Below are 23,134 nucleotides of genomic sequence, written 5' to 3'. Positions count from 1 at the left end.
TGAGAAGAAGTGTACCCTTGCTCTGTCACAATTTGATCTAAGAGCAAGTCCTGACAAGACCCCACTCTCCTGCAGCAGGAGATCAAGTCCTTTATTTCTCGGTGAGAATAAAGACAAAGGGAAGCTGTTTTGCTAGTTGTTTTGTAACCACAACAAATCAGCAGAGAGCATGTCCTGTTTGAAACAACAGGGTAAAGTTCAAAGATCGAGGTTGCTCCCTCAGGCAAGGCTGAAGACTCCAGTCCCCGGCATTTGGAATTTAGGCCGCAGTCCTTGTTTTGGGATGGATCAGTGGGGGTGTGGCACATCCTTGCTTTTACCCAGATTTGAACAGCAGAATGGTCACTGGCCCAAGCAGATGTAGATGAAGTGTGTGGGTTCCTGTGTCACGTAACCTGAAGGTCCTCCCCACAAGGCAGTGCCAGGTGGGGTTGTACTTCTCGTCAACGTCCTTCTCCATAGGGGCCACAATGTCCTCCTCTGTGTTGTGTTTCTCCAGCACCTGGGTGGGGTTAGAGCTGGATTCCTTTCCTGAGGCCACTGTCACAAATGACCACAAATGTAGTGACTTCAAACAACACAAATTGATTCTCTCAGAGCTGAGGAGGCCAGAACTCTGAGATCAGTGTCCCTGGGCCGAAGTCGCAGTGTTGGCTGGGCCACACTCCCTTGGAGGCTCTAGGGAGAGTCTGTTCTTTGCCTCTTGCAGTTTCCAGTGGCTGCCGGCACCCCTTGACTAGATTCAGCCGCATCCCTCCAGTCTCTGTCTCTGTGGACCCGGTGCCTCCTGCTCTTCTGTGGGTTCTGATTTCCCTCTAGGTCTGTCTTATGACTTGTGCTGGTGTTTAGGGCACACTGGAAAAATCCAGGGTAAACTCCCATCTCCAAACCCTTAACTTAATCACTTCTGCAAAGGCCCTTTTACTATCAAGGTCACAAAGACAGCTTCTAGAGCTGGTAGCTGATGACCTGGTGGCCATTATTCAGCCTTCCACAGGGACTTTCAGATGTCCCCATTTTCTTCACAATGGACCCGGAAAAGCAAGGCTCAAGCTTCGTGGTCACAGTGGTGCATCTGCCCTCTGTGGTGGCAGCAAGTTATCACCCATAAGACCAGCAACTGCTTCCAGAGAAGCCTCTGGAGCTGCCTTCCTGCTCCAAGCTGGGAAGGTGGCAGCCATGGAGGATACACACCCACAGCAGGGACATTACGGCCTCTTGTTTTCTGACCCCAGGGGATAGATCAGGAAGCAGAGCATCAGCTTAGATTTTGAAGCTCAAACGGGGAGACTCCCCCCTGGGTCTTATTCTCACTGGCCTCCCTATCATGAGATAAGATATTTCCCAACCCTGCTGTGGGCAGTGCTGGCAGAGTGAACCATGGTCAGTGTTTATCCTGTTATTTCATCAGAAAGTCGGTTTTCCCACTGTCAGCTGGCCAGCAGAATTCCGCATTCCTCACTGGCCTATTGCTTCCCAGGAGGTGGAGAAAGGTGGGCTGTCCATGACTTTCATCGTCAACAAGTCCTCAGTAACGTCAGGAACTCTGCTTTTCCTGGTCCTTTACCAGGGGTGAATGAAAGGTCTGTTTTTGGGTGGGTGATTATCACAGCACTAGCTTAAAGTGAACTGAGAGCAGATCTCTGGTCCAGGCTCACAGGGGAGGATTATACGGTAAGGGGTGGAACACGGTCACTGAAGGCAAGGACTATGTTTTATGTTCTTAACAATCTTGGCCCAAACCTGTGTGTTTCATTTGAACAAGTCCTGCTGTAGGTTTGCTGAGTGGAATGACAGACATCCCCACATCTGGGGTTTCTGCCCCAAAGTCTTCCATCACAGCACCACCTTTTCCCACGAAGAGGAGCAGGTCAAATTTGCTGCAGGAGGAGAGGTACCAGACACTCCCATCAGGCCTGTTTCTGAGTCCTCAGCTGGCCCAGAGGAGGCCTCCATGTGGCCCTTGGGGATTACCCCTCACACTGGCATAAGGAAGGTCCTCGTGGTCCATGTTGCCACTGCCAGGCCACCTCACCCAGCTCTCAGCATCTCTGGACACAAGGCATCCAGCTCTGGTTCTCAGGCTACTTCCATTTGCCCCACGAAGGGACCACTAAGACTTGGTTCTCTCTGGGAGAGAGATGCATGGGGAAATCGAAGGTTTATTTACACAAGTGCTCACTCATGGTGGGTGTTCTTGAATAGAGTCAGACTTAACATTCATGAATAAATGAAGAAAAGTGGATATATTGGAGTACATGAGGAAGTCATCTGGCTTAAAACTAATTCAGCCTGACCTTGCTTTCCCAAAGCGGCTTGATGTGGCCTGTTGAACATGCATTGTACATCTGCTTGAAATGTTTACTATGTCCCAAAGACAAGAATGATACCCTTAAAGATGAGGATGTACTTCCCCCTGCATCAGCATTTGTTTAAGGATTACCATCTCCTTCTGGGAACTATGGATTAATTACCAACCTGCTGTGCTCACCTTGTGAGCTCTCTGCCAGCAAAGCATCCTGTGATAGTAGGAAAAGAGATATTCCTGTTATATGTGATGTAGGCTCTTTGTTCCAAGAGTCTATAGAACCACTATGTACACCCCACTTCTCTGTTACCTTTCTTTCCTTGGGGAAGAAAGATCCCAGACTATCCTTCTCGAACAAGGTTCATAATAAACAAACCCCAATTTTGTTTTATAGATTAACTGTGGATAATTTGCATTGACATTTCTTGTTGCAGTTGCGGCAAGATTTCAGAGAAACCCACCGGAGACCACCTGTAATCTACACTGAACTGGCGTTTGGTACAAATTGCCCCTTTGGCCCCCCCCAAATCACTGCATTCTTCAGGTAACCCTGGTGACTTCTCCTGTAACTCGGATTTCCTTATTTTAAGTCAATAGTCCAGAACTTTATGAGCTGTTTCCAACCTTACGACTAGGTGTCTTAAGGTGATAGTGGTACATAACCTAGGTAAGAAGAGCCTAGGGGGGAATTCCTAGGAAAGAGAATCCCAAGGGGAATTCCTAGGCCAGGGGAGCCTCTGGGGGAACTCTGATGTGAATAGGGCAGGCTGACCTTTTAATTTGGCTTTAAATTGGAAAGAATTGTGTTTACAAAGTCTGAACAAACTGCTTGATAGTGAAATGAGAGTCTGAACTTGTTCCACTGTGAAGAGAAGGGACATCAGCTCCTCTCGGTCATAAGGTGTTCTCAGATGACTGAGAACCTTGCGGGAGTGGCAGACAAGCAACATTGTCCCTAGAAACTGGTCAGTTTTTATAGTAAAAAGAAACTAAAGGAAAAATGGGAAATCAAGCTTCTAAAAGCTGACCAGTTCCCGAATGGGCAGCCTCCCCTCGGAACTCTGGCTGGCTTCATGCTGAAACTTGCAAGTGCTTAATGAAATGGGGATAGCTGCAAATGGTTGACAAGATAACGCAGAATAATTTAAAGTTATAGTGGCCACTTCTGGGCTCCCTTATAAAAGCCAGGTAATAGGGGTATTTTTTAAGGAGTCCAACTCACCACCTTCCGGCATAATTGCTGAGCTAAAGGTTCCAGAAGCTGTAAATATTTACAAAGAAAGAAAAAAGAATTCCTACCATGCTTGTTTGTGTCCTGAGGGCTTGGCTCTATAATCGTCACCTAGCATCTGGTATGTGCTCAAAAAATGTTAAGCCTCCTCTCTGGGGCGGCTGTTCATTTTACCTTTGAGGATGGTAGGGTGGAGTATCGGGGTGGGCAGAGTGAGTCAGACCCAGGTCAGGATCTGCATCCCCATCTGTGACAGTGGGGTGGCAGCTTGTATCTGTGCAGCACCAGCAAGGGCACGATGCAGTCACCGTTTTATGAGCCTATAATTTGGGTTTTCCATATTAAAGTTTAAAACGGATTTATGGTCACACGAAGCTGCGATAGCAGAAAGAGAGCACTGCCCAGGATACAGACAAGAACCCTGCGGGTGTGGACAGAGGAGCCAGGGTCCCAGCAGCCCTTCCTTCCTCCCCAAGCCTTGTCACCTGCTCTAACCACCCTGGGCTTCTTGCCGCACAGTGCAAAACAGGGTCCCTGCACAAAAAGTCTGTGGAGGAGTCACTGCCCCGCCCAGGCTGAGGACTGCTGAGGCCTTGGCTGCTCCAGGCTGGGAGAAAGGGAGGGAGAATATCCATGTGAACACCTGGGGTGGGGGCTGAGACCAAAGGGTCCTGTCCTGTCTTAGCCCTTCTCAGTGGGAGCGCTGGACCCAGGGAGCTTTGGTGCAAACCTCACAGAGGCTCCTCCTGGTGCAGGTCTGGCCCAGTGTGTCTTTGAAATGGCCCTTGGGGGACCCACAGGGATGGAGGTTCAAACAAGGGACCCCGCCAACTAGGATGCAGCAAAGGGCTCAGTTCTGACCCAGGGTGTAGTTCAGAGTCAGCGCTAGCCAGGGTCCCCGTCTGCGTGGGTGCTGGGGAGAGTCACAGGGTCACTTGGGGTCTCGACGCCGGGCGGTCATTAAATCCACCTCCATCCCAGGGGACCCCGCCAAGGAAGAAGTGTCTGCAGGGAGTCCAGCGGAAGTGGGCAGAGGCCTCCACTCTGGCACTGAAAGAGTTACCAGTTCAAACTGGAAAGGCGCTTAACAGTGTTGCCATCTTGTGTGGCCAGGCGCGGGTTCCTCATGGGACTGGGGTGTCCCCAGCAGGTCGCCTCTGACTCGTCCCAAACCCAGAAGCGGAGAAACAGTCCTCCAGGGCCGCGCAAAACACCGAGCCCGGTACCCCCCACCGCCAACGCAGGTCCCCGAGCAGTGCCCCCCGCCTCGGAGACCCCCAGGCAGGCCGCGGTGGTGGGAGAGCAGGGCGCACCCAAGCCGGTCTTCCGCGCATGTCGCACCGCAGGGCTTGCCTGAGTCCAGGAGGCTTTTCTGGAGGGAAGGGCCGGGCTACAGGCGCCCACATTCCAGGAGAGGATTATGCATCCTTGAGGGGGTGAGGGGGACCATGAATCTGCAGGGGATCATGCATTCGTGGGGAGATTGTGCATCCGTGGGGGTCTCATGTAGGGCAGACCATGCATCTTTGGGGGGAATCACGCCTACACAGAAAGATGGTGCATTTGCGGGGATCCACGAGGGTCTGGGCTGGGGTGCTCAGCCGGTGGGGTGAGGTGCCGCCATGCACGCACTGCCGCCCAGCGCTGTGCCCAGGCATAGTCAGGCTGCCTTCCCCTGCAGGATGGCGTGTGCGTCCTGGGGCATCTCGGTGGGTTGGGATGCTGGAGGGGTGAGCATGGCTGTTGCCCCGCCTCCGGCCGCCGGCTCCTCTCCTTGGCCCCCGCCCAATCCATTGCCCGCTGTCCCATGGCGGGGCGGTTTCCGGCCAGAGACCCGCCTGCAGGAAGAATTTGGGCCTGACGTGTTGGGACACCATGGCTGCTTCTGCTTTATCCCAAATTGCCAGCAGGGCGTGGGGCGAGGGCACCGTTTTCTGGTTTCTAGTGGGGAAAGTACAGATCAGATCCAGTCTCTCGATGTGGGCAGCAGTCTTTTCTCTGCTGTTCCCAACCTTGTAACAGGCCCTGGAAAAGTACTTCCTGGTGGTTATGACTGCAGGCAGGTTAGTCAGAGGATGGTTAAACTGGTCACCGCCTCTGGGCCACTGAAAGGCAGTCTGGTACCCACCAGTCAGAGTGCGTGTCTGTGGGATTCCAGGACTTAACTGGTGTTTGGAAGTCTTACAGGGTATGTTAAGTGGCACCTTCTCTGTTTCTCACACTCAAGTCCGTTAGGATCTCTGCCCTCACTAAAGATTTTCCGGATGGGCTTGAGGGTTAATCCAGGTTCCAGTGTGTAAGAAGGAAACGTGGGTGGTGGAAAACCTTCTCTCAGGATCTCTATCTATCCGTCTATCTATCTATCTATCTATCTATCTATCTATCTATCTATCTAACTATGTATCTGTCTGTCTCTCTATCCATCCATCTATATTTGTGGCATAATTTGAGGAAGAAGTGGTACTTTGGCATGGTGATGGTGATGAGGAAGATGGAGTCTTTAACTCCTAAAGCAGGCAATAGCCAAACTCTTGCTCCTTTTTATTTTGGGGCAGCTTTTGGTGCCGTCCTTGAGTCAAGGGCGTTTCCCATCCCCAGGACCTTGCTGCACTGATCAGGTGGTGGGTGAGGTGGAGTGCTCCCTCCTTCCCTGGGCAAGTCCTGCAGCAGAACAACCTGCCGTGGAAGAACGCACCCTCTTGAAGGGAAGAGCAGAGTGGACGGTGCAGCTGAACCTGTGAAACTCTTCTGATTGTTTCCCATTTACCAGAATAACACCACAGAGTCAGACATCTCTGGTTCCTCCCTACAGTTTCACTGTGCTTCTGATCAAATGCTTTATTTCCCTAAAGGGAATGTTTACTTATCCTGAGAGCCTTTCCTCTCCTCCTCATGCCCAGTTTGCCATCACGTTTCAAAGCATTTCCCGTTTTTCATCAGAATTTCGAATTCTCTTCTTCTACGTCTCTCCCCATTTCAGAGACATAATTCTACAACACAGGTGATCAAAATTTTATTTACTCTTTTGAGTCTCTTTCCTCTAATCCAATACAAGCATGCAGTCCTAAGGTCTGGGTTTCCAGTCCTTCAGCTTCATTTTCCCCAAACCGTTATTGGCAAAGTCCCATCTCCTCCCCTCTACCACAAGGGCCCATTCATTGATTCTACTCCCCAGATGCTCCTTTCCAAGCTGTCCTGCAAAGGGAGAATGTCACAGTTCCTACACACTGGGAGCAGAACTCTATCTGCTAGAAAAGGAATGTAAAATTGAAATCACGTACAGGAGTTAGGATTGGGAGTAGGGGGTGTTTATGGTTGAGGAGTGATCACTGTGGTATTCCATACATTCCTCAACATTTCAACCTTTAAGACAAAATATTTCCCCTAATTTCTAGGTATTATTCAAGGCATCTCCACATATCCCATATTTCATATGTGAAAAACAGAAGGAAATGCTTTAAAAAATTTGGAGGCGGGTCTTTCTCCTGAGACAGCAGCAGTATGAATAAGAGCTACAGTCAATGTCTTCTGCCTTGAAGCTGGGGGGGCTGTTGTTGAAAGGAAAAGTAGATAACATCTTGGGGAAAGGGGTGATTGTCCCTGGGGAATAGCCTCAGCTCAGAAGAGAGTGGTTTCCACCTCAAATCACAGCCATGAGATGAAGTGGATGGTGAGTGGGAGTGGGTGGAGCAGAAATCTCAGAAGGTAGAGAAGCGTGTCTGACTAAGTGTCCACACCTGACCCCTTAGCTAAGCCTTTTGTGGCAGATTGGACAAAGGACCACATTTCCTTCCATCTTCACGTGATCACCTCTCTGCCACATGACTTTGCCACTTATGCATTAAGGGAAGAAGCTTTTCCTTCACCCCCTGGAATTTGGCCGGCCTGTGAGTTCCTCTGACCAAGAGAATGTGGGAGCAGTTATGTTGCAGGAGTTCCCAGTGCAGGCCCAGACTCCCAGCAGCTGCTTCTCTCTTTCTCTTTCTCTTTCTCTTTGGGTTTCTCTCTCTCTCTCTCTGTCTGTCTCTGTCTCTCTCTCTCTATGTCTCTCTGTCTCTGTCTCTCTCATTTTCTCTCTCTCAGCACCCGGAGCCTGTCCTGTGAAGAAGCTGGAACAGCCTCTGACCGTCCAGCCTTGATGTCCCCTCAGTTAGACTAAACTAGAAGGGACTTCTTCCTGATTCCAGGCCCCTGACCTCCCCTTCCTTAGAGCATTTACTTAGAAAACTTGTCACTGTAAACTCTTTCTCTGTCCCTTTGAGAGGTACGTAAATCTTTTCAAAAGTCTCCTAGTTTTCCTGGCCAAGAATGTCTTTCTCAGGGACACAGGGCACCTCTTTGATATGTGACTATTGGGGAGACAGAGCTGCTATCTCTCAGTCTCTGGGGGTGGTAGGGGCCTAACTTTGGGGACCTCTTGGAGACACAGTCCAACTCCAGACATGAGTGACACCATCTGAGACGGCCCAGTCCAGTCCCAACGCCAGAGGACCACACGTGATCTCCTCTGGGAGAGCCAACCCAAACTACTGGGCCACAGAATGAGGAGCACCTAAAATCTGTGTTGGTTTAAGCCACTTCTGGTTGGAGTAGTTGGTTACACAGTAATGAATGTGGATATCCCTCCACTGAGTCATTATTATGGTGCCTGGATGGGACTAATTTGACTCAGCTTGCCAAACCACCATGAAATTGAATATCACCCCTCAGCTCCAGATGATTCTTCAAAGCCCACCTTGTGAGGCCAAGGTTGAGAGTCTGCAAAGCGTGTTCCTCCTTTGCCTGCCACGTCCCTTGTGTTCTGCAGACAGGAGCCACAGAAGATGGGAAGGAAGAGGAGGAGAAGGTGATTGCTCCTTCTGCTGGCTTCCTGCCCCTGTTCTGGATGCCCCAGCAATGGCTCTCTGCCCTGGAGCTTTGATGCTTCCAGGCTGTCTCTGTTGGCACTGCTGGAACCGGCATGTGGTGCCCCAGAAGAGCTCCCAGAGAGGCAGGCTTGCAGCTGGGTGGGGCTCCTTCTCTGAGTCTCAGGGTTCTGCTAACCCAAATGTCTTTACTCTGCTCTCCAAGTCCTTGGGGTGGGGGCTGTGTGCTGCAGTTGCCACCCCACTCTTCCTGTTTTACTTTTTCAGTTCTCCCACTCTTTCATCCAGTTCCCACCATTGAATTCTCTCTGTGGAAATTTCTAGTGCATGTTCTATAGAGACACAGGCTTCAAAACTCTAGTGACTCAAAGACTGCTCCTATGTGGCATGGTGCATTGAACTAAGTAGTGAGAGGAAAGTCACCCCAGCTCCCCTTTACCAGGGGGTTGTTCCTAGGATCCATGCATAGAGGAGACTGGTTGGCTGATGATGAGAAAAGCTAATGGATTGTATGAGCATCAGAGGAGAAGGCCATAAAGCATTAAAACTCAACTGAAGGGACAAAGTATTGAGAAAATTTTGAGAATGTATGTCCTTTACCACATCACGGGATTCTGCTTGAGCGCCGTCTCTCCTTCTGCCTGCAGCATCCAGGTGGTGGTTAGAGCGTCATGAAACGGCTGTCCCGGCTCACAGAAGGAAGAGGGATTGCAGGCCAGGGCTATTTTGCAGTGTCTGCTGACCTCAGATCTTGACCCTCTTCTGCTTATGTGTCTCCCTTTTCAAGACTTGCTCGACTCTCCATGCTTTCCTGTCTGACACTCAGTTGAACTTGTTTGGAGGAGAGGATCATGAACTGGGGTGGAGGGGGGTTGCTGCTGATGTGAAGGGCATATGCTGACAAACAGGCAAATTTAACTGCCAGGAAAGTGCTGGAGATCATGGAACTCAGACCCCCAACTCCAAGATGTGTTTTGTTTCAATGAAACTGGAAGCATCCCTGCACCGGCGACACGGGGCCACCTGTGAGTGTGTTTGGGGCAATGGTCCGTGCCCACACTGTCCCTCAGTACAGACCAGGCAGTGTTCCCTGGAGAAGCAGGCCACTCTGTCCCATGAGGCAGCAGCACTCCTGGAGACGTGGGCTGAAGTGAGAGAGGAATGCGGGGCGGCTCCCTGCCCTCCAGGAATCTGTAAACGGGGTGAGTCCAGTGCTGTGTCTGTGTCAGGGGGTCTGAGGACATCGCTGTTCTCCTCCTTTGTAAGAGCTATTACAGGAGGTGGTGGAATTATTTGGTGCAGGTCCTACCGAGAGTGTTAATAACAAACTGACATTAAATACCAATGAAAAAACAAGACAGAGGCTCATGCAGGCCGCCCAGTATAAAATAGCACCTCATAGACACCAGGCATCCCCTCGCTCTGCTTTCTTCTTTTCAGCACAGGTGTCACTTAATGAGTTGATTTTCTCATTGTCCATCTGTTTCCACTAGAATGTCATACCCAGGAGGAGGGACATTATCTCAGTCCTTCATCCCAGAACCTGGCAGAAAGGACACAATAAATACCCATGGTGTGAATGCGTGAAGGGGTCTAGGGTTATAAAGGATGGTGATTTGCAGACATCCTGGTCCCCTGCCCAGTCACTGTGCAGACTTTCCCCTCTCCTCTCCTCTCCTCTTTAGGATCCAACAGCCCTGGTGGATGAATGTTCATGGAGAACAGAGGAAGAGGTGAATAACTCCCATGGGTAGCAGGAAGGGGAGCTACTAAGCCTTGGAAGGTCCTTCCCCGTGGGGATGACACAGCATAGACATGCGGGGTGTGTTCGGTGAGAGGATTAGAGGACAGGAGAGGGCAGGGACAGATGCAGCGGGAGAGTTAGGCTGTGACTTGGAGCGTGTTCTGATTTGGGGGCTGTGTGGGCAGAGGCAGGGGCTGCAGAGGTCTACGTAGGAAGCATTTAGACAGAGCAGTGTGGTGGAGGGTTTGGGGGATGGTTTTGAAGCTGCATTTGTTTTGCAAGTTCTTGGCGTTATCTCTAGTTCATCCTTCCTTGGGCAGCTGTAGGGAGGAGCCTGCAGGAGATGATTGGGGTGTTAAAGACCCCTCCTTCACCTCCCCCTGACTCAGCCCTGCTTCTGGGTGTAGAGAGAAACACGACTGTCTCCAGTCACATAGAGGTCCACAGGGAAGGGAAAGGTCTGAATGAAGACATTGGGGGGCTTTCAGCACAGATGACATTATTGGTCCCCTCCCCTCTGTGGATTCCGCAACCAATACAGTATAAAGGGCAAAATAAGTATAATTGAGTCCAGAAAATTCTGATTTTCTCGGCAACAACTAGTCATGCATGATATTTTTCAGCAAATTCCTCCACTGCCATCACAGCCCTGGACTATACTTCATAGGACTCTGGGTCCCGTCTCTAGAGCAGAGCCCTGATCCATCTGGACATTTGTCCAGAGAATCTTATCTTGAAGACAGGATTTGTAAAGGTCTGAGCCTTCTCCTGAGCCGAGTTAAGCCCCTCACACAACACACAGTCCCTTATTGGTAGAAGGGCCCCGGATACTCTTTGTGGTCAATGGAAGAGTGGCCACCATTGTACCCCTCTCCCTGAATCGGACCTCAACTGTGTGACTGTGCATGTCCTCCCGTCTGCAGGTGGAGTCTGTTTCCATAACTCTGGAATCTCCCTGGCCTTTAGACTTGCTTTGGTCAATAGAATACAGCGGACAAGGCCACTTATAAGCCTTGATTTCTAGACACGTTGCATTCTTCGTCTGGTTCTGCTGGGACCCTGGAAATCATGATGAGAACAAGCCTCGGAGAGTCTGAGATGAGAAGAGACTTGGCTCAGAGATTCCCATTGTCTCTGCCAGAAGGCAGCCGCAGTCAACCTGGAAGCTGACTGCAGATGCAGGAGTAAGCCCAGGTGTTCTGTGATGAATTGTGTCCCCCCAAATTCATATGTTGATGTCCTAACCCCTAATACCTCAGAATGTAACCATATTTGGAGATAAGGTCCTTCAAGAGGTAATTAAATTAAAATAAGGTCATTAGGGTGGGCCCTAAGCCACAATGACTGGTATGCTGCCAAGAAGAAGAAGTTTGAACAGAGGTGTGCACAGCAGGAAGACCATGCGAAGACACAGGGAGAAGTCAGCCCTCGGCAAGTGAAGGAGAGAAGCCTCAGAGGAAATCAACCATGCTGACACTTTGATTTTGGACTGCCAGCCTTGGTAATTGTGAGAAAATCAATTTTTATTGCTTAAACCACCCAGGCTGTGGTCCTTTGTTATGACAGCCCCAGAGGACTCATATCTGGTAGGTGAGACCAGAAGACTCACTCAACTGAGCCCAGCTCCTCCTGCCAATCATGTAATCATAAGCTCAGTAGGTGGTGGGTGTTTAAGCCACTATGTTCTGGGCTGGGGTCTCACAAAGTCAACCGATAAATGTTTGAAGGCCCAGGAGATGGCTCAGCATTAATGGAAAACAGAATAAGGTGAATTTCTGATTTAATGTCCCTCCTTTGTCCCTTGCACACACATCTGCCATATATGGGGACATCACAGTACCCTCCCTATAATTAGGGAGCTAGAATCCCCTCTTCCAGCACATACCTGACAGCCCAACATTTCCATGTGAAAGCATCTCCCATCACACACGCCAGGCCTCCCACTCCTAGGCCTGCCATGCACGCGTCAGTTCCCTCTCTGCTTCCACGTACATGTCTCTCCCAGACACTGTCACACAGAGTAATCACTTTTTTTTTTTAAAATACAGAAATACAGCAGGGGTCATTTCTTTATTTTCAGGAAAGAATACCATAGCACTTTCAGAGTTATAGTCGGCCCTTTATTTCAGTCTCTGGGCTCCTTATCCTCCCATGTTCTTCATCTCCGCACGGGGCCAACAGCATTTCCCTACTGCAAACATCCAACAGTAACCAATATGTACATGATCTTCTGGGCAAGAAAACCAATAACACTTGCCGCTAACGTAACCGCACTTCTCTTCTGTGTTTATGATCAGGACCTGGGCTGTGGAGAGGAAGATATTTCAGTCACTCATTGGGAGCAACATTCCCTGTGAATGCAGGGTCATGACATGTGCACCGCAGAGCCGGCAGGAGAGGCTCCTTCTGCAGGTGCCTCCCTTAGAAACCCTACGGAGCCCCCGCTCCTTCTGCTCTGCTGCCACTGCTATGTTGGCTCCTGGCGGGCAGGACAGCCTCTGCTTTAAAGAGGGCAGGTACCGAAGTGTCTGCCCCGAATGCTGACTCAAGGCTCCCCCGCTGCCCTTCAGCGTCCAGGCCCTACTCCAGATGCTCAAGGGGAATCTGTGCAGCCTCATGTGGCCTGGTGAGAACCACCCCACAGTGCACACTCCAACATGCCCTGGGCACAAAAGGACAGGAGAGATTGGGCCAGAGGAACTGGGCAGAAAGAGTAGACAGGGGTTAGTGGACTTCCGTCCTGCCATCCCCTGTGCTGCATCCAGGTCTCAGGAGGAGTTGGCATGTGGGCCTGTCACCGTGGGCCATCCAGTCAAGAACACACAAAATCAAGAGCCAGGAATCACACAGGGGGAACACACCTGGCATGTCTGTCCTGCTCTATGAGGCCCCTCCTAAGCTCTGCCTTGTTTGTCTTCAATCTGACTCTGTACAACTCTGGGGTTTGTCTTCCTATTCTAAAGAAGACAAGACTGAGTTTGAGGACAGCTTGGTGACTTGTCTAAGTGCACGCTCTGAGTCAGTGTCAGAGCTGAGAAACACATACTAGTGTTTTGGCTCCTGGGTCCAGCTCTCTCCTTTATCCTGGGCTCTATCCCAGGCAGGGGAGTCAGACAGCAAATGAGCCCTGGGGACAGCACCTCCTACGTGGTAGTTATCCCCATGGCCTGTCCCAAGGCCAGCATCACCTGCCAGCATGAAGGCCTGGCCTGGCCCAGTGGTGTTGTCTCTACCTAGTCACTGGGTCCATGTTTCACGGAAATGACTCCATCCTTAGCCTGAGAGATACTGAGCGGCATGTTTCAGTTCATTAAGAGAAAGCTAAGAATCTCGCTTGAGACTTTCCTTCTTTGGTTGACACTCTTCTTGATGCTCAGATTTATTACATATTTCTAGACCCAAAGCCACTCCCCCTACACGGGCTGGTCCCCATTCCCATCACATGAGACCCCTGTGACCCCACACCAGCCTGGTTTCAGAGCTCACCTGTGGCAAAGTGAGGAAAGAGGAGGAAGCAGGTCAGGAGCACGAAGCAGAGGCCCCGCATGGTGAACGCCGGCTGGATGCTGGGTTGTGGGAGAAGATGGAGGAGCTGCTCTGAGACTGGGACCCAGCGAGGCTGCTGTGGGCTTGAGGAATCTCTATTTCTATGCCTCCTGGGGGCTTGCACAACAGCACTTGTTTGGAAACCTTGCCTGCTCTGATCCTGATTACAGACAACTATTGATATCTGTGCATGGAACACTGTTCATTACCCAACCCCGCTCCCTCAGGCACACCCTTGAGGTGGGAATCTCACTCTAAGGTGGGATGCTTGACCCACACACCTGACCTCAGAGAGTGTGTGAGGATGGACCCCTAACCGATGCTGCAGCAACCAGAGAGGAGATTCCTTTCACCAAAATGATGATCGGGGTGGGTTGTGGTGGAAACGTCCATGACTGTGAAGTTCAGCACGTTTGTTCAATTGTTGGAGAAAGAAAAGCTCTTTTTGTTTGAAAGGTACAAAAGCAATGTTTCCCCAGGATTGCAGCAGCCATTTCCCATTTGTAAAGAAGTGGATCAGGGCATAAATCAGACACTGGTGAAAACAGCCTGGGTTCTTGTGGACATTGTGCCCACAAGGGGTCCAAGTACCCCGAATCCTGACCTTCCTCTGGATGGTTCCAACCGTGGCCCTTGTTTATTTTCTTCAGGTTGAGCTGAGTTCTTGCTTATCTGCAATTGCAAGCATGTGGGTTGGCAGTGAGATTTGAGGCTGCAAGGCAGAGGAAGCCCAGCCGTGATGGGGGGCTGGGCAGGGTTGGTGGCCGCCCCTGGGAACAGAGCTGTGCTTTTCTACTAGTCAGGTAAAGCAGTAATATCACATATGAAATGTGAGGAAAGCTCTAGATTTCTTTGACAAGTCACAGGACCCCTGGGGATGCTTGGGGGAGGGATTCGCAGCAATATCTTTGCTGTGCTGTCTTCTTGCACGTTCACGTGGGCCTCCTCTGCTGTTCAGACCTGCAGCAGAAGCAGCTCAGGCACGCACAGTGGTCACAAGATGGATGAGCGCACTCTTGCTCTTCCATGATTTGCTCTGATAACAGCGAGTCCTGACAGAGCAGATGCTCCTGCAGCAGGAGGTGAAGTCCCTTCTTCCTGGGTCTGGAGCTGGATTCCTTTCCTGAGGCCACTGTCACAAATGACCACAAATGTAGTGACTTCAAACAACACAAATTGATTCTCTCAGAGCTGAGGAGGCCAGAACTCTGAGATTAGTGTCCCTGGGCAGAAGTCACAGTGTTGGCTGGGCCATGCTCTCTCAGAGGCTCTAGGGAGAGTCTGTCCTTTGCCTCTTGCAGCTTCTGGTGGCTACCTCCACCCCTTGACTTTCAGCCACATCCCTCCAGTCTCTGTCTCTGTGGACCTGGTGCCTCCTGCTCTTCTGTGGGTTCTGATTTCCCTCTGTGTCTGTCTTATAACTTGTGCTGGTGTTTAGGGCACACCTGAAAAATCCAGGGTAATCTCCCATCTCAAAACCCTTAACTTAATCACACCTGCAAAGACCCTTTTACCAAATAGGTCACCTTCACATGTTCTAGAGCTGACAGTTGATGCCTGGTTGGCCATTATTCAGCCTACCACAGGGGCTTTAAGATATCCCTATTTTCTTCACAAATGGCACACAAAAACAAGGCTCGAGCGTCGTGGTCACAGTGGTGCATCTGCCCTCTGTGGTGGCAGCATGTTGTCACTTATCAGACCAGCAGCTGCTTCCAAGGAACCCTCTGGAGCTGCCTTCATGCTCCAAGCTGGGAAGGTGGTAGCCATGGAGAATCCACACCCACAGCAGGGACATTACGGCCTCTTGTTTTCTGACCCCAGGGGAAGGATCAGGAAGCAGAGCGTCAGCTTAGATTTCAAAGCTCAAATAGGGAGGCTCCCCTCTGGGTCTGACTCATCTGATTCTCGCTGGCCTCCCCATCATGGGAGAAGATATTTCCCAACCCCACTGTGGGCAGTGCTGGCAGAGCGGACCGTGCTCAGTGTTTATCCTGTTACTTCATCTGAAAGTCGGTTTTCCCACCGACAGCTGGCCACCAGAATTCCGCATTCCTCACTGACCTATTGCTTCCCAGGAGGTGGAGAAAGGTGGGCTGTCCATGACTTTCATCGTCAACAAGTCCTCAGTAATGTCAGGAACTCTGCTTTTCCTGGTCCTTTACCAGGGGTGAAAGAAAGGTCTGATTTTTGGGTAGGCGATTATTGTAGCACTAGTTTAAAGTGAACTGACAGCAGATCTCTGGTCCAGGCTCACAGGCGAGGATTATATTCTAAAGGGTAGAACAAGGTCACCAAAGGCAATGACTATGTTTTGTGTTCTTTAAAATCTCTGCCCAAACCTCTGAGTTTCATGTGACCAAGCCCTGCTGCAGGTTTGCTGTGTGGAGTGATAGACATCCCACATCTGGGGTTTCTGCCCCAAAGTCTTCCATCACAGCCCACATGGGGCCATATTTTCCCCATGAAGAGCAGCAGCTCAAATTTGCTGCATGAGGTGAGGTACCATAGATGCTCCCATTGGGCCTGTTTGTGAGTCTTCATCTGGGTTAGAGGAGGCCCCCACGTGGCCGTTGGGTGTTATCCATCACACTGGCATCTGGGAAGGTCCTTGGGGTCCATGTTGCCACTGCCGGCAATTCACCAAGCTCTAGCATTTATGTCCACCAGGATTCCAGCTGTGGTTCTCAGGCTGCTTGCATTTGCCCCTGGAAGGGACCGCTAAGATTTGGCTCTCTCTTAGAGGGTGGCACATCCAAGGGTTAAATCGAAGGTTTATTTACATAAGTAATCACTAATATCGGGTTTCTTGAATAGAGTCAGACTTAACACTGATGAATAAATGAAAACAGTCAGATGTGTTGGAGTATATGAAGAAGTCATTTAGCTTAAAACTCATTGGGCCTGACCTTGTTTTTCCAAAGGGGCCTGATGTGGCCTGTTGAGCATGCGTTCTACATCTGCTTGAAAGATTTACTATGTCCCAAAGAGAAGAATGATGCCCTTAATGATGGGGATGTGACTTACCCCCATATCAGCATTTGTTTAAGGATTAGCAGCTCTTCCTGGGAACTTAGGAACTGTTGCTGAACTACTGTGCTCACCTGGGGACCGCTGATGTGCTGTGCCAGCTAAGATGCTTTGACAGTAGTAAAAGAGATATTTCTATCATGTGTGATGTACACTCTTTCCTGCAAGATGGTATATAACCACTCTTTACACCCCACTTCCTTGTTGACCTCCCTTCCTTGGGGAATAAAGTACCCAGGCTATACTCCTCGAACTTGGCTCATAATAAGGCTTCCCCAATTTTAACTTATATATTAACTATGGATAATTTGCATTGACATTTCTTGGTGTCATTCCAGCAAGATTTCAGAAAAACTCACCAGAGACCACCTGAAATCTACACTGAACTGGCCTTTGGTGCAAACTGACCCATTGCCCCCACAAATTACAGCATTCTTCAGGTGACCCAGTGATTTTCCCTGAAACTTGGATCTGCTTATTTTAAGTCAATGGTGCACAGTTTATATGAGCTGTTTCTATCCTTAAGGCTAGGTGTTTTAAGGGGGTACTAGTACATACTCTAGATAAGAGCAACCTAAGGAGGAATTCCTAGGGAAGAGAAACCCAAGGGGATATTCTCAGCCTTCGGAGCCTAGAGGGGTGACTTTGGAGGGAATAGGGTGGCTGACCTTTTAATTTGGCTCTAAATTAGAAAGAATTGTGTTTACAAAGTCTGAACAAACTGCTTGATAGAGACATGAGAGTCTGGACTTCCTCCGCTCTGAAGAGAAGAACACCAGCTTCTCCCAGCTGTACGGTGTGCTGAGCTGACTGAGAACCTCATGGGAGTGGCAGACCCATTACACTGCCCCTAGAAATTGGTCAGAATTTATAGTAAATGCAAACTAACAAAAAACAGGAAATTGAGCTTCTAAAAGCCTTGAATGGGCAGCCTCCCCTTGGAACTCTGACTGGCTTTATGCTGAAACTTGCAAGTGCTTAATGAAATAGCATAGCTGTAAATGCTTGACAAGACAGCCAGAATAATTTAAATTTACAGTGGCCATTTCTGTGATCCTTTATAAGAGCCAGGTAAGAGGGAAGTGCTTTAAAGAGTCCTGCTCTCCACGTTCTGGCATAATTGCTCAACTAAAGGTTTCAGAAACTGTAAATAGTTACAAGAAACAAAAAAATTCTTACCATGCTTGCTTGTGTCCTGACCTTGGCTCAATAATCATCAGGTACAGGTTTCTATATACAGCCAGACAAAATGTGGTTGTTTCCCATTTTGCAGTCAGAAATAGTCAAACACAAATGTGGGCTCTACTCTATTCTCAGCTAAGGGGGCTACCAAACTGTCACCACCCTCAGAGGAATTACGTGGGCTATTAGAAGGAGCAAAGTGATTATATCAGATTATATAAGAGGTGCAGTTTAAAGCAAAACTTTCAAAATTCCAAAATAACCTTATTGAAAGTTTTGTTGCAAAAAGCTAATAGAAAATTAAGTTATAAAAGGTACCTAAAAGAAAATGTATTGGGACTTGTCTTTACAGACACCCCTGTATTATTCTCCCAGAGTTAATGAGACTCTGAGAGGCATTCTGGGAAACTGCTATGTTAAAGGTAATGGAATTGTTCAATACCGCCGGGTAGATACTGTTTGTCCCTCTGAAACCTGACAAGACACTGGAAGGAGTTAACAATTTATGATGAGAAGTTCAGCCAAAACTGGAAGCTGATATGCAGAGCCTCCTAAGAATTTTTTGGCCTTCTTCCATAAGCTAAAACAAAACTAAGCACCCAGAGGGAAAGAAGCCAATTAGGATGATGTAGTTGGACAGGTAGATTGACTTCTAATGATTTTTATGTTAGAACCCAAATTTCTGAGAGGTTAAGAGCAAGTCTCTTCAAGTTACAAAGCTTTGCAAAAGTAGAAAACAGCTCTAGAGGCAGTTCAGATTCCACACATTTCCTTCATCTCAAAAAGGCTTATTGCCTCACCTCTCCAGGAACTCTTATCCAGCCCATCTCCTATTCCTAAGATTGAGGAAAAGTGAAGGAAAAAAGGCAAGAAAAATGGCCGTAAGTTCACCCTTGCCTGAAATCTGGCATCTTGAGGTTCTTCTCCACAAATATTACTAGAAAAAGCTTAAAACAAAATTTAGATTCCATTATTTTTTCATGACTAGTGAGCTTTATACTACTGATCATGATTCATGTCAGTAATTTTAAAACAATAGCTGTGGAGTTTCTGTATGTGTGTCTATATGTATGTCATATATGTGTGATATCTTACCTCCAGATGGTAAAGAGCTCTGTTTAGTTTGCTTAAAGTAAGCACTGATATAAATGTAATGGAAATGAACCCAAATATCTTTCAAGTTAACATAATATACAACAATCTTTGGCAAGTGGAAGCTTATTTTAGTTTGTTGGTTTGATTAACATAAACCTATTTTCAGAGTTATCAGTATGGAAACAAGTCAACTAAATAAACGTGAAAATGAAAAGAGAGTTGGGTGAAATTTTTAACAATCACTCTGTGTTATGGGGTAGGCACTTAAAATAATTTCAAAACCCTTTGGAAACTTGAAACCTTAGGTTTTGCTAATTGAGTTAAATGCTAAAATTTGTTTCATATCTAGGTCATTTCCATGGTGATAAAATATTAGATGTTAATTATAGAAGATAGATGTATCTACTTTGGGCTCCTTATTACAGAGAAACTAAAAAATGCTTGAGTCTATTAGTAAAAACTGTTATATTTTGTTAAAATATTGTAGTATGAATTTGAATTTTTGTATAAATAATAAAAAGCTTTTAAAAATTTGCCAAGCCACAGAATGCTAATATAAATATGATTCATAACTGCTTACTTCATAGTTTTCACTAAAAGTTAACATCTGACAGGGTTAAAAATCCTAATTAATATATGTAATTAACACTACTAAAAATTTCATAAGGAAAACATCTTTGTATTCAAGGAAAGTAAGATGTATGTTTTCAGTAAAGTATGTATAAAGAATGGAAATATTTTTGATTGTTTTGTTGAGAAACATAAGTTTTTCCTAAAGCTCTAGGAAGGAAAGAAGATATGGGATAAATTTTGAGTGTATCAAGAAAGGTACAGAATTTTTGGGGAAAGTGAACCGTGAGGAAAGAGTTTTGTGCAGGGTCATGTTGGCCAAAATTAAAATAAATTTAATTCAGTAACATTTAATACCAAAAGTAAGCTGGGGGAAAATTAAAATTTGGTTCTCTCTCACATAAAAGGATATTTTTCCTAGACTTTTATTTGGCTTTTCATAAAGAGAGTATAAAAGGTTTTCTTTACTTTTGAGTAAGTCTCTCTTTGTTCATATGGATGACTAAGCATTGTTTCACAGCAACCATCATCCCACAGTGACACAAGATCAGCAAATACTTGATCTTGTTTGACCAAGGGTTTTTAAAACCTTTTGATATTTTTGACAAGCCCCCCCAAATTCATATCCTAAATGAAGTCTTTCTTTTGATTTGAAAATTTCTCTGTGAATTTTCAGAAGGCCCCTTGGACTTATCAAAGTAATTTATTCTCTCTTCCTGTAAAGAGCGAGATACAAGACTAACTAGGGTAGTTTGTTATGCTAAAATGCATGGGAAGCAGTGTCAAGTAAATAATGATAAACTTTCTCAGGTTATACATAGGTAAATATTTTTCACCACCCTAACCCTACTACCTTGCTTCCAGCACCACAGGCGGAAAATGCCCACGATTGCATTCTATTTTCTCATTTGGTTTACAGATAGGTCTTACTTAAAGCTTGAGCAAGGACATTATCAAGCGAAACCTACTGTTCAGCCTCAAGAATGAATGCTATTTTCAATTAACTCTTCTAATCCAGTGAAAGACTTCCTTCTACAGGCTCCGGAATTTGCCACAGAAGAAGAGAATCAAGGTGGCAACAAAAGGGGGAATTTCTGACCCCATCACAGAGATGTGGCTCGGGCCTGATATGAAAAACTCACACTGCATATTGGAGCACAATTGCCACTGGCCCAGCAAATACACCAATTAACCCACTGGACATCTTAAAAGATGACTTTAAGGGGGTAATAATACTTTTGGAACATTTCTCCCACAGTGGCTCATAAACCATGTTCACTGTACCGTATGTCCAAGAAATAACCTAGGGAGACAATTTCATGAGTCATAAAGCCACCTCCCCTTCCTTAGGGACCCTTTGAGGTATGGCAATTGGACTTTATTCAAATGCCACCATCTCAAGGATATAAATCTCTCTTGTAATGATCTGTATGTTCTCACAATGGGTTGAAGCATTTCCTTACAAAAGAACAATGGCTTCAGGTAAATTCTTATTGGAGAATATAATTCCTATTCGAGGAATACCTACTGAGTTACACAGTGACTTGGGAACTAATTTTGTGAGACAAATAATTAAATCTATTTGTAACATTGGCCAATAATGCAACATTTTAATTCATGGTGCAAAGAAAAAGCTCAATTGTCAAAATTTTCAGAAGCATTTAATGTCCTCTGGATGAAAGCTCTTCTGCTAGTGCTCCTCAATCTTAGATCTACACACTGTGGTAAGCATCAGCTGTCCCTTTTCAAGATATTAAATGGATGGCCTATGCAGTTAGATGAACGAATGTGTGAGCCAACATTTCTTAAAGCAGATTTCTTACATCATCGTCAAAGTCTCATTGAGGCACGTAAAGAAATGAGAGATTGGCTGCTGATTCTTTTCACAGTGAGTTCCTGAGAGATGAAGACCTTAAGAATCACGGACTTCCACCTGAAGATTTTGCTTTTTGAGAAATACATCAGATAAAAGACTCTTTGCAGCCCTGTTGGAAAGGAGTATCCAAGGCCTCTCCATCTGAGTGGGTTTCACTGCCTATTTCTGATCCCGGGCTTAACTGACCAAGGCAAAAGTCTCCAGACCAGGATGAGAAGAAGACGGCATCTGTTGCAGGCAGCTGTCCCAAGACTCTGGACCAGGCCTGTATTCCCAACCTTATATCTGCTCGTCTAAATCTTTGTAATGCTTAAACTGTATACTTGTTTTACAATTGTTCCACGTGAGGTTTTCAGAACACTACCATCCTTCAAGAAAGTCTTTGGTTTGGAACAGGCTGTTTTTGATGTTCAGGTGTTTACTGAGTGACTCCTAATGGGATTCAGTGTTTCTGTGGAACAAATCTATGGTCTTGGTTACTGGCTGGATGGCTAAAACACTGCACCTTTAACTTCCCTTGGAAGCAGGGAAGGGTTCACCCTGAGCTAATATCTGTTGCCCATCTTCTGCTCTTTAAGGTCAGATAGTCTTGTAGAGTGGTCCACTGCTATGGACACCTAGCAGCTATATTTCTTCCTTCCTTGGGCCTTCATCTTCCATGAAGATGTCATGTCACATTTAGAAGTCCTGACTAAATTTACTCAAAAAGTCATTAATGATATTCAAGCAGAAATAGCCTTATTAAATACTGAGATGTTTTTAATAGGAAAGTCTGTCATTCAAAACAGAATTTCCTTAGAAATTCCATCAGCATTCCAAGGTGGTATATATACAATGATTCAAACTAGATGCTGTGCTTTTATACCTGATGACTCTTTCATTGTGTCATCTCTGCTAAAGCACATGAAAAAGCAGGTGAATGTCTTAAGTGATCTTACAACTAGTTGTGATTTTTTTTGGTTGGTACCCTTCAGGTATTGATTCTCTCTTTTTTTAAAAAGATTTTATTTTTTTCTTTTTCTCCCCAAAGCCCCCCAGTACATAGTTGTATATTCTTCATTGTGGGTCCTTCTATTTGTGGCATGTGGGATGCTGCCTCAGCGTGGCTTGATGAGCAGTGCCATGTCCGCACCCAGGATTCGAACCAATGAACACTGGGCTGCCTACAGCGGAGCATGCAAACTTAACCACTTGGCCACAGGGCCAGCCCCAATTGATTCCCTTTTGTAATTCAGATGGCAATTCCTATTTCTATTGCTCTTTGAAGTCTTTGTATTAGTCACAATATTCAAACTGACGACTATTTTCTTTACTCAGTGTTGTAAGACTGGCATACAGGCCGGAGTAATGACTACTCAGAGACTTGACAAGGTCGATCAATCTTATAATCCTTTTCTCATAAAGACTGTGCCACATAACTCAATTTAATGTTAATGTTTACAACTATTGAATTGTCATTATTGTTATTGTACCCACTCTATAACTGGAAACAATGTGAGCATGAGGAGTTATTTAAAAACAGCTGTACAATGCTTGTCCAATGACAATAATTAATAGAAAAATTACATAATCTGTGAAATGTTTCCTCTGTTAATATATACACCTATACTTATCTGACTATTCCCCCAAGTGTGGATAACTGGGCAAGTCAATGAGATAAAAGCCTGGCACCAAGGGACATGATGCA

General features: G+C 46.9%; 1 long non-coding RNA gene across 1 annotated transcript; it reads left to right on the top strand.

Annotated features, from left to right (window-relative positions):
- The first annotated feature begins 213 nt into the window (after window positions 1-213).
- On the top strand, window positions 214-23,026 carry LOC138921083 (uncharacterized). The gene is made up of 3 exons (XR_011433342.1): window positions 214-425; window positions 2,743-2,852; window positions 20,491-23,026. It is a non-coding gene; the product is annotated as an uncharacterized lncRNA (long non-coding RNA).
- Window positions 23,027-23,134: the final 108 nt, after the last annotated feature.

The sequence above is a fragment of the Equus caballus genome, chromosome 27 (genome assembly GCF_041296265.1).
Source record: "Equus caballus isolate H_3958 breed thoroughbred chromosome 27, TB-T2T, whole genome shotgun sequence".
Lineage (NCBI taxonomy): Eukaryota > Metazoa > Chordata > Mammalia > Perissodactyla > Equidae > Equus > Equus caballus.
This window is presented reverse-complemented; position numbering and strand designations above follow the sequence as displayed.